Source organism: Lissotriton helveticus, chromosome 1_1 (assembly GCF_964261635.1).
Source record: "Lissotriton helveticus chromosome 1_1, aLisHel1.1, whole genome shotgun sequence".
NCBI lineage: Eukaryota > Metazoa > Chordata > Amphibia > Caudata > Salamandridae > Lissotriton > Lissotriton helveticus.
In genome coordinates this window covers 1,533,252,467-1,533,268,592 of record NC_136057.1, presented here as the reverse complement: position 1 = coordinate 1,533,268,592, position 16,126 = coordinate 1,533,252,467, and positions in this window count along the sequence as shown.

The following is a 16,126-nucleotide window of genomic DNA, read 5'->3' as shown; positions in this document are numbered from 1 at the left end:
TATATTAGAAAATACCAAGGCAGTTTTTGGAAAAAGTGACATCAATTGCCCAAAGATGTCCTTTAAAAATATTTCCAGACCTACCCCAGTCAAAGTGCCTAGGTCATTTCCACCACAGTGCACAATTATGAGGTCAGGGTGTGGAAGATGCATAAAGGATTTTATCAATGGTATCAATTGGTGACTTCTTAACCCTCTCTGTCCAATCCACACAATGTCCACATTTGGTAAATCAAGGTTGTAAATACCTCTGTCGCTTGCAAATTTTTCACTCCAGAAGACATAGCTATTACCCACAAACCAGACTTTTAGCATCTTGAAGGTAGATGTGCTTGTATTCAGATGAGTTGTGGTAATGAAATGGCAGTTTCATTATAAAAAAAGTGGTTCAGATTCAGTGCACTTGAAAAACAAGAAATGATTGGTGCTTTCTTAAATCTCACCACTGAAAATTAGGGTGCATGCTTTTTTTTTTAAAGAAGTCATTTCAATCGTTGAGAAAAAGTCATTTAAAGAAACATTGCACTTGATTAGCTAGTACATTGAGAGGTCAAACACCCTTGCTGGATTCTTTTGCAACATAGTATGAGGAACGTCTCAACTGTGTGCTGGGTTAAGAGGGAGTTACCATGGTAACAGGGTGAATGAGCACTGGGGGGATGGGTGAATATTATGTGAGTTTCAAAGTGTTCAAATGTACAACCAATTAAAATGTGCAGTTTGGTTTTGAATTTGTGTGGGAAGAATTTTGATTGGTTATGTACAAGAATATGGGTCTGAAATGAGAAAGAATCTGTGCCATTATTCTGAGGCGCCAGTGAAAGAAGCATTATTCAGAGATTCTGCTTAAGAAAATCTGTTGTGTGTGACTGACACTGTTCTACATCTTTCAAAGCATTTTTAAAGGTGAGTAATGATTCTTTTAATAATGATAGAGTGCTGTGTGCACTATGGGGAAGATTAAGAAGCATATTGTGCTTCTTTATTCTTGCATTTTGTGTCATGTTTTTTTGTAATGCTGTTTAAAAATAGAATGTTGCATATTGGAAATGTATTTTGAAAATGAGTTAGGTTTCTGCTTTTTTTCTGTATTGGTCATTTAAATGAGCTGTGCTTTGTGTCAAAAACGGTTTAGTATGGAAAATATTTTCTGGAAAAAAGTCTGCTTTTTAAATTTTGGTGAAGGATCACACTGAGTTTCTGTTTGAAATAAGAGAAAACATTTTCACATTTTTCAATAATGTCACCTGTGCCTTCTAACAGTTTGCCTCAATTAGCTTAAAGAGTATTCTTTGCTTGTGTCTCACTTTACTCTGTGCCTGTGTGTTATCTGATATATGATTCATTTAATGAAGAATCACTGCTGTATGCAGTAAAGGGAAGATTAAGAAGCACATTGTGCTTATTTATTCTTGCATTGTGTGACATGTTTTTTTGTAATGCTATTTAAAAATTGTATGGTGCATATTGGAAATGTATTTTGGAAATGAGTTAGGTTTCTGCTTTGCTTTGTAGTGGTCATTGAAATGGGCTGTGCTTTGTGTGAAAAACAATTTACTATAGAAAATGTTTTCTGGTAAAAAGGTATGCTTTTAAATTTTTGTCAAAGATCACACTGAGTTTCTGTGTGAAATAAGGAATTACATTTTCACATTTTTCAATAATGTCACATGTGCCTTCTAACAGTTTGTCTCTTTTAGGTTAAAAGGTACTCTGTGCCTGTGTCTCATGTCACTTTGCACGTGCATAATCTCTCTTTTTCTGTGTGTCATTTCTGTCCTTGTGTGTGTGTCATGACAATGTCTTATGTGCCTAAGATCACTCTGTGAGTCAAGCTTGATTTTAAATGGATCTGGGTGAATAACATGCTTAGTTGATGTTTTTAAAAATATGGAAGTACATGTTTTTTAAAGACATGGTAGATTACATGTAACATCCTGGTCATGTGCCTAAGATCACACTGATGGGTGAATCAAGCTTCACTCACAGTGTGATCTTAGGCACATGACCAGGATGTTACATGTAATGAGAAATTAATGTTATGTCTTGCTTATATATAGGTGGCCTTTTTTGTCTGTAGAGACAGTGAAATAATATGAGCAGAGACACACATACTGTTTGCAGAGACAGACATGGTAGATTATATGTAACATCCTGGTCATGTGCCTAAGATCGCACTGTGAGTCAAGGTTGATTTTAAATGGATGTGGGTGAATAATATGCTTAGTTGATGTCTTTAAAAATATTAAAGTACATGTTTTTTAAAGACATGGTAGATTACATGTAACATCCTGATCATGTGCCTAAGATCACACTGATGGGTAAATCAAGCTTCACTCACAGTGTGATCTTAGGCACATGATCAGAATGTTACATATAATCTACCATGTCTGTCTCTGCAAACAGTATGTGTGTCTCTGCCTAAGATCACACTGATGGATGAATCAAGCTTCACTCACAGTGTGATCTTAGGCACATGATCAGAATGTTATATATAATCTACCATGTCTGTCTCTGCAAACAGTATGTGTGTCTCTGCCTAAGATCACAGTGATGGGTGAATCAAGCTTCAGTCACAGTGTGATTTTACGCACTTGATCAGAATGTTACATATAATCTACCATGTCTGTCTCTGCAAACAGTATGTGTGTCTCTGCCTAAGATCACACTGATCATGTGCCTAAGATCACACTGATGGGTGAATCAAGCTTCACTCACAGTGTGATCTTTGGCACATGATCAGAATGTTACATATAATCTACCATGTCTGTCTCTGCAAACGATATGTGTGTCTCTGCCTAAGATCACACTGATGGATGAATCAAGCTTCACTCACAGTGTGATCTTAGGCACATGATCAGAATGTTACATATAATCTACCATGTCTGTCTCTGCAACCAGTATGTGTGTCTCTGCCTAAGATCACACTGATGGGTGAATCAAGCTTCACTCACAGTGTGATCTTAGGCACATGATCAGAATGTTACATATAATCTACCATGTTTGTCTCTGCAAACAGTATGTGTGTCTATGCCTTAGATCACACTGATGGATGAATCAAGCTTCACTCACAGTGTGATCTTAGGCACATGATCAGAATGTTACATATAATCTACCATGTCTGTCTCTGCAAACAGTATGATACGAAAACAGAAGACCTCCAATTTTTACGTAAAATTAGGTTGAAGATTTTCTTTTCTGAATATAGTGAGAGCAGTGAAATTAACATCAGTGGGTTAAAGAAAACATCTTCATTTTGCCCACGGAGGATGGCTATGCCAGATGAGGTCTTGCTATTTGAGACCTTATGAGAAATAGATCAGTTGAATTCTAAATAAATCACGTTCAAATCCAATTTCTCTAAACAAGAACAAATGGCCCTAAACGAACTATCTTGTAATCTCCTTACAGTAATCAAGCCAGCTGATAAGGGAGAGGGGTATCGTGTTATGGGACAATGAAAAGCATGATGCAGAGATTATGCGTCAACTTAACAATATAGAATTCTATCGTCCGATTACAGACAACACTACAGCTAGATTGAGAGCACAGATATTGCATCTTACCACAGAAGTCATGGAACGAGGCTTCCTCTGTAAAAAGGAATGTGAGTATTTAAATTTTACAGATCAAAGGGTGCCCAATATATATGTACTTCCAAAAGTGCATAAGAATCTATCCCAACCACCTGGTAGGCCGATCATTGCAGCCTGCTGCTGCATTTTGGAGCCTGTAGCTAAATATATTGATGTGCATCTCAAGCCATTTGTAGCCCAAACTAAAGCTTACATTAGAGATACAATGGACCTCATCTCTAAGATAGAACTCTCAATGTTTGATGGAACCCAACAGTTGTTGGTGACCTTCAACATCGAGAGTCTGTATACAAACATACCACAGGACGAGGCACTGATGGTCATGACCTTGGTGCTTGACCAAAGACCAAGACCACACCAGGTCCCAACTGACTTTTTGCTGTCGTTGGACCACATTTGTTTGAAAAACAATTTCTTTGCTTTTAAAGGGGATTTGTTTCTGTGGGTTAAAGGCATAGGGATGGGGTGCTGTTTTGCGCATGAGATAGCTAATTTAGTGATGGATCACTTTGAAATGAGGCACATCTTCCATGAATTGACCCCCTTCAAGGAACATATCCTTGAGTGGGTTCGCTTCATTGACGATGTGTTCATGATTTGGAAGGGGACACAGGAGGAGCTTGACCAATTTCATTGGTGGCTCAATTCTCGGACCACAGCTCTCAATTTTACCAAAACATCAAGTAATGAGCAGGTTAAATTTCTAGATATCTGGATTGTGGACAAAGGCGGGAGGCTAGAGGTAGATCTGGACACTAAGCTGACTGATTGCAACACATTGCTGGATTTTACGTCAGGGCATCCAAGTAACCTTAGGGACAATTTGCCCTATGGGCAGTTCTTGAGAGTACGTCACAATTGTTCTGATAAGGAGGATTATTTTAGAAATGCCAAGATCTTGCAACTAAAACTGATTACATGAGGGTATCCCAAAGAAACTGGTAAGGGGAGCTCTGAAAAGAGAGTGGTATACCCCTCGGGAAAATCTGCTCACCCCTAAACTCAAACAAGAGCCAGAACAATTAGTATGTGTACTCACCTTTAATCCTAAAGCAAATAAGGTTAAACAAATTATCTTAAGAAATCTGAGGCTAATAGAACATCTGAATATCCCAAAACCTTTGTTTGCTTTCCGCAGGGGGGAACATTTGAGAAACTATCTGGTAAAAGCTACACACCAGCAATCTTCACCGGCGAGTCTGAGAGGAATGCTGGGTTTACCCGCATTGGTAGGGCACTACAGGTGCAATGGCTGCGCAGCGTTTCCACAAACCAAGTATTCTAAATAAATAACAAACAACATAAGCAGTTGGTCTTTTCTAATTGCAACACTAAAAACGTAGTGTATTTAGTGACATGCCCATGTGGGAAAACGTATGTTGGGCAGACAACACAAACCATTAAGATGCGGATTTTGCAGCACAAATCACGCATATGCTGTAGAACCATAGGAGCCCCTATGGTCCAACATTATATTGAACTGGGACATGATGAAAATGAACTTTATTGGTCTGTTCTATTGGTGGTAAAAGCACTTAGTAAAATGGTCATGCAAAACAATCTGAACCGGCAAGAGGCAGTCATGATTGAAAGATACCATACGGCCACACAGGGTCTGAATGATCATGATGAAATGTGGGCGGTAATTTGATATCTCCTTTGCTCAGTTTGAAGTAGCTTGGATCTGCTACAGGGTATTTATATATGCTATAAGTAGCTGGCCCGCCTATTACTAGTAGCCAAAGGATGCTTAGATTCTGATTGTACATCGCTGTGTACTAGGTACTAGGAAGGTTTTTAATTATGGTTTCTTGAGCTTAACTGCACTATATATTGCCTTGAAATGTACAGTAATGTATGTATATATATATATAATATATTTTTTTGATATTGGTGGGATTTGTATATACTTGTTTTATTTGCCCAACACATTGACTATCAGAACCATGACATGCATCGAGAAGGCTAGTGTGTAGAAATCTGTGACTGCGCTCATTTATCTGATTATCCCCCACCTATTTTGAGAATAAATGGGTACTTATATGCCCATGGGGACTTTGTTCTTATTTTTCGGAAGCTTCCCCTCTAAATTTGAGAGTAAATGGGCACTTATACGTCTTTGGGTGCATAGTTTTCTTTGGTGCCCGTGCAAGACGAGCCCCTGCCTCGATTATTATACATTTGTTATTTGTTTCAGTATAGACAGCGCAACCTTGGCATTGCCTGTATAGTGCATTTCACCTAATTCCCGTCCAAGACTAGAAACATGGCACTTGATTTATCCGGCAAGTGCAGACAGTGGAAGGACGTCATCTATTTTTATGCCCCTGTTGAGACGGCATTAGACGAGGAGGTGTTCTCTCTAATGTCGCTAATCTTCTGCTCATGTATATAGAGCTCGCGTGGCTGTGGACACAGCAATTTACAAGATTGAGGTGAGTGCAGGGTTGGAGCCCTGATGATTGGTCAGTTACTCTGTTCAATGCCGGAAAGAAGGGGAAATTGTGCCTGAATTTCTTGTCTTCACTGTTGTAGGAAGATCGACTTGTATGCAGGCGCACACATAAGTTAGAAGGCAAAGATATACGCGTCAGGGGGCGCTTTTTGAGGATATATCTTGGAGCCCCTCCACGAAACTTAATCTACTGAAGAGAATCTGGGGCTGTGGTGAGTGTAAGCGCACAAGCTAAATTAATTGATAATGAGAAAGAGAAGCGGGACCACTTTTGAACCTCTTGCACTTTTCTTGTGTAGGATGGTTTGATTTGAGATATACTTGCATTTTTGTTTCTCCAGACATCCTGGTTGCAGTAGAGGATTTAGATACTTTTGTGGCGCAAGGTGTGAAGGACATCATGAGCCTGTACTAATCAGTTGCTCTACAGATGTGTTTAGAATATGATAGTGGTAAAGGGGGTTATAAGGTGTTTATTGATTTTGTAACGAGTTGACTACACAAGATATTGGCATATGAGAGTCACTTCTTCAAAGGGTTTACATGGTAGTGTGAATTTTGGTGTATAACACTCATTGCATGTTTTGTTTTTGAACTTTTGAGGTTTGGTTACTATGGCACTGGCAGGACTGATGTTCTTTATGTGCACCTTCCGTGGTCTCGGGCAGTCACAATTCTCAGCCAGTTTGCTCCACACATGTCGTTTGATGGTAGTAATGCCTTGGTTTTGTTTTGCACAGTAATGTATTAACCCTGTCCTGAGGAGGCCTAAGAAGATGATAGGCTGAAGCGTGGTCACGTCGACGACACTAATAAGGAGAAGTCAATAGAACTGTAATGATGCTTTAAAACTATAGGGTGTCACACTGGAAAAAATTGGATCAGTTGACTAACTTTGAAGTGTGTCACCTGGACTACCTCTTAGTGGTCTGTCCCGAATTGTATGGAAGACACTAGTAAAGATTTATTTGAAGGTTTTTTTGTTATATTTACATGTTGTTCATGTTAATGTACAGGATGGTTTGATATATGTATTTTTTTGTGTTTTTCATTGATTAGGTGCTATTGTCCATGTAGGATATAACTTTGTCTGATATATTCATTGTGAATAACAAGTGCGGTGAGGGTAAATTAAATGTACTCGACCGAATAACTGTTTTTGTATTTATTCCTTTATACCATCAGTTTTTCTTATAATTTTGTGCACAAGGGCTCACTCCCACAATTGTGAACCTACATAGACATTGTGCCGGAGAGTTCTGACTCCTCAAAATATAGGCTTCAGCTCTTAGTCAGACATTCTGCGCAAGAAGCTCCTCAGAAAAGAAGTGAATGTCAAGACAACATTTCCCAGGGCATCCAACTCCTACCACATCTGAACTCTATTGCTGCCAAGCCCTGCTTACCATTAGACCTTTCCATCGCTATAGCCTTTTCATGCATGCATTTTTAACTTTTTATATTGATCGTCATAGATTTTAAAGGGGCACATGACACAACCTTCTATTCTAATTTATTTAGTGATTGGATTGGACAATTTATCCTGGTTGATATATTTCTTTTGTCCTTGTTGGTTTCTAGTAAATGCATTGCAGTTATTTTTGGAATCCTTTTGAATGAAAAAAACGTGTATATTATTCCTGATCTCTTTTGAAATGTGTATGCTGTGTTTTCATTCCTCTTCATCTTCTGCTGAATTAAGTCTTCAATTAGGTCGAGCTGTCAACAGTTGAGTGGGGCTATACACGGGGGGGTAATAAATATTATTATTTGGCTGTAGCTCAGTTGTCCCTCAGGATTTCTCTAACATTCAAGGTTTTCCTGAAACTAAAAAAAAAGCTGTCATGTCAATCCAACTGATGTTTTGACAAGTGACTAGGTGCTTAACAATTACTTATCTCAGGACTAGTTCTCTCTATAGCTTCAACTCTATGCATCTATCATTCTCCCTTGGTGAGTCCTCTGAATGCATTGCTTACATTCCCAGCACTATTTTTCTATGTTCATGAATATCTGAATCCAAGTGGTGTGAGAGATCGGGTATAACTCACCAAACATTTCAACTTCTCCAATGAGATCAATGTCTTTCATACACAAGGTCATATGGGTTTATTGATCCGTTCCCTTTTAATTGGGACCTGAACATGCCTGAATTAAGGCTAGGTAAAATGCAAACTCACAAAGATTCCTGATCTCACTGTACTTGAGCCAACGCTCACTACATCCAACACATGTTTTCTACAGCCAGATGCCTCACCGACCATACATTGGAATTCAGGCTGCTGGGGATAAACCTCAGTCCAGAAGACTTCTGAGTTGACACTGAGAGCTGTCCTGATTAGCAAAGGGAAAACTCAATATCTTGTGCGTCATAGACACTTACACTCTATTCTCCACTACTGGAAGTCATAGGGTGAAGAAGTTTTCTGGCAGTCGGAAATGGAGCAACTGAAGAAGCCAGAACTCAGGACCGTAAGGCAAGTGAACTCTGAGTGGCATCAGCACTCTCCCTGTGAACAGCAACAGAATGTTTTTCTGTTTTACACAATTATTTTTGAGACTTCAGAAGCTTCATGCTTTGCAAACCTGGGGCCCTATTACTGAATGTGCCCTAGGGGCACCATGGGCATGTGCACCCGCTTTGTGCACCCCTGGGGCACGTTAGTATTACAGATGGGGCCACAGATGCTTGTGCATCCCAATCTGTAACAATGAAAGCGCTGGCGCATATTTAGCACCAGCACTTTCTCAAAAAGTTATTTCCTCGTTTATACCATGGTGTGGCCCCATGCAAATGAGGCAATCCCTTTCCTCTGCGCCCATACCTTAATATAGACACAGGTGTAGAGACAAGAAAAGCTGCCAGGAGGCTCACGGACAGTGCGCCACCTAAAAGGTGGTGCACTGTCAGTGTGCCCCCTGATGGCAGCCATCTGGAGGTGGGAGACAATCACAAGCAGGTAGGTGCAGACGCTCATTACAGCTACTTGCAAGGGGGTTTGTCTGCCCTCTTTAAAGTGAAGGTGAGTAGCTGCCTGCACAGATACACACAGGGCAGCTTTTAACAGCTGCTCCATATTTCTCATGAATGCACTGCCCTGAGGGTAACCCGAGATCGCGGCTGCCCTGAGGACAGTGCATTCTACATGATAGGGGGCACTTTTTCTTGTTTGCACTCAGCGCACCTGCTTAAAGGTGTACCGTGGCACAAACAGGAGAAGTGCCCCCTCTCCATAATTGGACCCCAGATTCATTTAAAAAAAAGGCAAAGTTGTGATGCGCTGAACATTTCAAATATGCAATGTCTAACTTTGTTCCCTCTACTATTGAATATATTTGAATTATAAAATAGTTTAGGAACTGAATGCAGGGCCAAGGGTAACAGGTCCAAACTGTCTATTCTGCTACTCGGGCATTCCCCCGGTAGTCTGCAGACTCAGGGCTATTTCAGAGTAGGAGGGACTGCGCTAAATAATCAATGTCTCGATGACCCATCCAAGTCATGGCCTCAAGCATTGGAGGTCTGGTTTGTAAATTTGTGCTGGGGCTGATTTTGTTTTCTAGTCCAGTCCTGTGGGGCAGAGGAGGGGCAATAGTGCTAAATGTCTACATTGTTTGGCCAAAATCAATAATTGCCAAGGCATAGAATTTAGGGAGCATTTCACAAGTCAACCCATGTTCTTCTCTTGCCTCCGTGACTGTCATACTTTCTTAACAAGGGCACATCCAAAGTGTAGGTTGAAACATGAATTACAAAGAATGTTGATTATTTCTTCCACAATTGCAGCTATATCTCTTAAACTTTAACTAAAACTGCTCAATTAGTTGTGCATGATTTGAGGACTGTGCAAGTAGTTGGTCCACAATTACCCACTCACTGGGAATCAAACCCCCATTATAGCGATTGACTCTCTCAGGGTAGCAAAGCAGAGCAGTCCAAGGCCAACTAAAGGGAGGTGGTGTGGGTTATCAATCACCATTCAATGGCATGCAATAATACCACTTAATAAATGATTGTCCAGTCTGTGTTTTTACTTTAGAAAAGGAAAAGTACATTTATTCCACATACACTACTTAATACTAGGTCGTAATTTACAAATATACATTAGACTTTTGGAAACACCTTTGTTGATATTACATTTGAACCCAAAAGAGTTATGACCACAAATATCACAGTAACCCCCTTGCATACAATATAGAACCTAAACATATAGGCGGGTGTAACTTTAAATCAAGCAGGCTCGTTGTCTTTATCAATGTTACCTTGTTAAAATTCAGTAACTATAACCCATAAGCATTGATATAATAAAGAAAGCATTGCAACTGTGTGCAATAATTATATTCAATAAAGCATTGCAACCTTTCATTAAAAAATTATTGTTGTCGGCTGTGACTGCATTTCAGATAACCCTGAATATTGCGGCATAGTTTTGCAAATTTGGCGGCACAAACATTTTAATATTTCATCATTATTGCGGCACTCTATTTTATGCGTAAAAATGTGTTTTCCGCCTTCCATCAATGGAAACTGATTTAACAGAGTATTACACTTTGCAATAGGCATGTTTAGAGTGTCTGAAAGTGTGTTTTCCTATATTCTACTTTATGGTAACATACTGGAGCATAGGTTCAGCTACGCACAATAGCACAGGTTTGCTAGTCATCCTGTTTTCTGTGGCATTGTGCTGACTTGGGGTTAGTGATTCCAAGTCCAAGAGCCATCTGCTGTAGGACACCAAACCTTTTCCGCAGGCGCCCTAGGGCGCAGGATCGTAGAGGGTGGTGGTGCATTGTCGTGGCTCATAAAACCATGCTAGATATTGCTCTAGGTGGATCAGTGGATTGGGGTGGGTGTAAGCCCTTTCACAATGCCGCCCCCACCCCATGTGACTTACACGTTCTGTGTGTCCAGTCTACACCCCAAATATGAGACTATTCCCACCACAGCCACTCTGATAGCAATGCCCCTCCCAAGGCCATTCATAACAGTATATGCCTTTCGCAATATTGTACAAGAATGTCCTTACCAAAATATTGTCGGACTGAAAACTTCTGTCCAAAATCTTGTTTACAAAAATGTCATCTCATTGGAGTTATTAATAGACAATGTATGCCCATTGGATCAATATTTCTGTAAACAATATGTAGAATTCTATATTTCGGTCAGGCAATATTTTTGATAACGGTATTCTAACACTCAACCGTCCTTGGCATGTTGGTTGCATACCTTATAGACTCAGTGGAGATTTCTTGCATGCAACGGGCATTCCTTATGCAGCCTTCCCTCATTCGCTGGCTTCCCATATTCCCTAACATTTCCTCCCGATCTTTATTCCTGTACACCCTTCCATTCTCTTCCGCAACTGGCTTGCTTCATGCCCACGTTTCCCTGATGCATCTCTGCTTTCCCCTTCTGCTTCTATTTCCTCTTTCTGTTTTTCCCTCATTTTACCCCTCTCTCTCCGTCCTGTCTCTATTCCTCTATAAACTTTAATTTCCTTCACTTCTCCCCCTCACAGCAATCTAACCATCTCCCTCCCTCTTTCCCTTCTGACTCCTAAGTCCTACCCGACCTTCCATTCCTTCCCTCATCCCCATGGCCTTCCCTCCGCCATGCTTTCCTTCTTCAATCACCCCACCATCTCCTCCTCCCCCGGACCCATGGCTCCCCTCCTTATCTTGCTCTTTCCTCCATCCTTCACGTTGCCCCTCTCTTCATCTGCTTCCATGCCACACTTCCCTTGGCTCCCTAACGTATTTGCCATCTTCTCATTGCCCCTCCCTAATGCTCTCCAACCAATCATTCACTGTACTATCACTCTTTTGCCCACTACACTCTCATTTGTTCATCTTTAGTTCATGTGTAAGACCTTGTGATATGGTTACTGTTATTATGTAAAAGTTCAATATATATCTTTCAGTGTGCATGTGCTACAATAAACGAATAAATAAAAAAATCAATTAAGAAAAAAACGATGTGCTCCACACCAGATATATTTATTATGGGATATAGCAACCATATAGGTGCCGATCTACACAGTCTTCTGTCTATGGTACGTTGTAGAGAGGAGACAGAATGCATGAAATGTTCTCCCCGGCAAATGTCTTCACATTGTTCGTAGCAGTAGCTGCCCTCCTGTGCTGCTGTGGCTTTGTTTTGTGTGCATCTTTACTACTTGTTTTGTCCCCGCACAGAACCGGAGCTTTTCTGCGGCCCTGCCTGCTTCCTGCTAACAGCCCATGGGGGCTGTAAATGTACCTCCAGTGCCCTGCCCGCACGGTGCTTACAGCTTGAGTGGGGACTGTGACGGAATTAACAGCGCCAGGGACTCCATCTCCCAGAGTCCCTTGAGGTGCGAGGAGGCATCATCGTGTGCGCCAGGAGGCGCTTAAATTAGGAGCAGGGCTCCCGCAGCGTGGGCGTGCGCGGGCGTGCCTGGGCGCTGCCAGGGTGACGCACAGGCCAAGGGTGGGCCCATCCGCGCCGTCAATGCCCAGAAAAGGCCAGGCTGGGCCACATCTCTTGATTTTGCCGCTTTAAACCCCTGAGTTTTTACCTGACTGAACTGGTGGTAAGACTGATTAATAGCAAGATACTGTATAAGGAAGGTCATATTCTCATATTTAAAACTCAGTTGGCTAATATCTGAAATTGGGACTTCTAGTTTTTAGTATTTTTTTAACATCTTCGATTCACTCTTGTGGACTCTTAATAATATATCATGTAAAGCCTGTTCTATGTTTTGTTGTTTTTCCCTCCTTCAATAATCTATGCACACTTTGAGCAACTATCTGCTACCCTCAAGAGTCAACTGGTATTGGGGGTAGTATTTCTAATTTTGAGTTCGTTTTCCCAAGTTTAACGCATGGGGCAAAATGGGGAAAAGGAAAGCCGCCGAATTAACCTCAGGGAAGAAAAAGATAGCAAAGCTAGCAAAACTGCAGAAGCCACTAAAATCAGCAGCAGAAAATTGTACCATTGGCGCGATCGATGAATTGATTGAGGAGGTAGAAACTATGCTGTCATCGGGGAATGTGAATAAGACCAATAGTAGGGGTAAAATCTCCTCTTACTATGGAAGGAGAGATAATGGTGTAATTTCAAAGCCAACAACCCCTCCAGTCATAGTGCACCATTTGCATGGTAAGGAGTTAACCCAAACACCACACATGGCCCCACAAAAATCTGTCCAGGACACAGGAACGACTCCCTCCCCGCCATAATAGACAGAGACAGCATAGAAAGGTATCAACATAATTTACTGAGCAATGAAGTAATAACTGTTGAGTGCTCAAATAGGTACTTGCCATTAGAGACTGGCGAAGAGGAATCAGAGGGGGATTTTTTAATAGGGAAACCTGTAACTAGTGCGAAAGCTCTACCCACACAAGAGGAACTCCTTCAGAATGTTATAATGCCTACTCATAATTTGGTACAGGCCTTACATGAAAAACTTAACACTGTTCAAGAAGAGGTCTTGGTAATCAAAAGAATGATTGAGGTATTCACATCCCATCTCCCGCCAATTCAAGATACTATCATAGCTCACCCAGGGGGAAATTTACCATCGGGGAAGAAATCGGAGCCCCCCACGACAGGAAAATGGGGACCAAAAGCAACTAACAAACCTAGTAAAGCTCGAAATGTAGACGAGGTACCCAAAGGAAACTCATCTTTACCACAATGAATTAATAAAAGATTGATGGAAAAGGGTGGGCAGCCAGAAACCTTGAGATCATCTGAACACCTACAGTTTTTAAATAGAATGACTCCATCAAGGCCTCTCCCTATTGAGAACCACAATAGACATGTAACTAGGTCCCTGGATAATCGATACTCAACACCCTCTGGGACAATGGCAGGTAATGTGAGAAGTTACCCTGGTGTTAATGAGGGGAATAACAGAAAACATTCCAGCGGTTATACTGTAAAGGACGACAAGCAAAATGTGTATAGTGTATTTCTTACTAACGTACCAAGGCTAACTTTTAGCCAAAGAGAAGATAAGGATTCTCTTGTTAACAAAGTAATCCATTGATTCAGGAAGGTTAGGAAATGCCGGTCTATTATTAGATTGGACATAAAAAATGTAGTAAGGATACCTCAAGAGAAAGGTAATTTAGATGACATGAAGGTATCTTTCTGGTCTAAAGATATTCCTGAAAACCTAATTATCATGAGTCTAAGATCCCATCCTCTCTTCAACTCAAACATTTGCATTAGACAGTGTAGAACTGAGGGATGCACTGATACCTACCAACTTCCGAATACACAACCTTGTAGTAAATAAAATTTAGATATGGTAGTTTGCAAATCTAGAACACGTCTAGTTGGGGGAAAAGTGCTAATGAGGGCACCGATTATATCTTCACCAAGTGTGCTTTGGGTAGACAAGAAGATCTAGCTCATGTTTTATTTTTTTGTACTTGTTATGAAACACTAAGGAAAAAATGGATCGGGCCTCTAGGCAGGAATCTTGGAATTAGACAGTACATAGAAATGTTACGCATCCTCAAAACTGCTACCTCTAGGCTGATTGTATTTGGATTGAGTAGATTCCTACTAGCAGCCAATTTTATAAGATTAAAATGAGGTTTAAAATTCTAACATCAGAGGTAATGTGTTAACGTATGATGCTAGGACTAACCCAGGAATTCTTGTTTTTTATATTTTACTTGGATTATGTAGATGTCCTAATGCCCATAGTCTATAATCCTTGTGGTCAGTAGTGTATCTAGGAACTATGACTTTATAGTGCTATAGTGTTGTTAGTTTATAGATTCATAAAAATATTTTTTACAAGCTGCTAAAATTTATAATGAATTGGAAATGTACTTTATGTTGAGATTTTAAGAAATCTGCACTGTATAAATTAGTGAATCTGCTGTTAAAAATTGCACTTTATATAGACTGTGTTTAGCTTATTTATAGAACTTTTTAATGTAACTGAAGAGTTTTTATTGCTTTGATGATTCTGTGAATCGAATAAAGATGATATTAATAATAACTACTTGTTTTCATGCAACCACAATATAATATGACTGAATTTCTGCTCCACTGCCCACTGCTCTCCTGTGTGATGTCCCTACTCGTAGCTATGGGTTGGTTCTCTGGGGTCTCGTCAGAATAGTGGGGACCTGGGGCAGAACAGAACACTCCACCAAACTAAGGGAGGCAGTTGAACTATTCTCCAGAAAAGAAAGAATACGCCCTAAAAAGGGTGGGATGAATGTCACTGTGACCTGATGACCCTGTGAAAGATGGGCCATTAGGTAAGAGATTTCCAAAAGCTTCCATGACTGTAAACAGAGCAGTAGATCTGTAAGATATGTTGTGCCTCCCGGTAATTCCCACAGATGTCCCTAAACGCTTTTTGCTGCTCTGCAGAGGCAGCGGAGTAAGCAGTAGAAACAAGGTTTTTCTACTGCCTCTCCATCTAATGGCCAGGCCAGCAGTAGTATTGCAGTTCAGCCCTTTGCCTCATATTTATTAACCACCTTCATTATCTGCACAAAGTAGCCCATGTAATTCTCCGACCCCGCTTCATAGAACACTGTTACTTATTTAAAGTATGCTTACTTTAAAGAGGTTAATCAGCTGCTGTTATGTGACCACTGAGTTTGAAAACAGATTTTATTAAAGTAATTTCAAATAAAATAAGCACAGTCAATCAAGAGAGATGTTACATAAGATCAAGCACTGATATAATAAAAAGAAAGAAATAAGAAAGAAAAGAAAAGAAAAAATAATAATGTCAATAATAGCAAGCACCATAAAATTGAGTAGAATTTGCAAAAAAAGGGGAGATGAGGAGAAAACAACTTAGGGGATAAACTGTATACATGACTGAAGAGTATTAAATTGTATAGCAATAAACCACTGAGGGTATTGAACATAGTAACATGGAATATACAGTTTGAAAATAGAAAAGTAAAATATGAAACAGACAGCATATGGAGCGATATGGAACAATGAAGAGGCATTCATGGAGGTTTGGGTACTTCTTGCTGCAAGGGAGATAGTGGCAAAGAGCGTCTAGCACTGTCATTAAACAGGGATGTAACTGGATCCCAC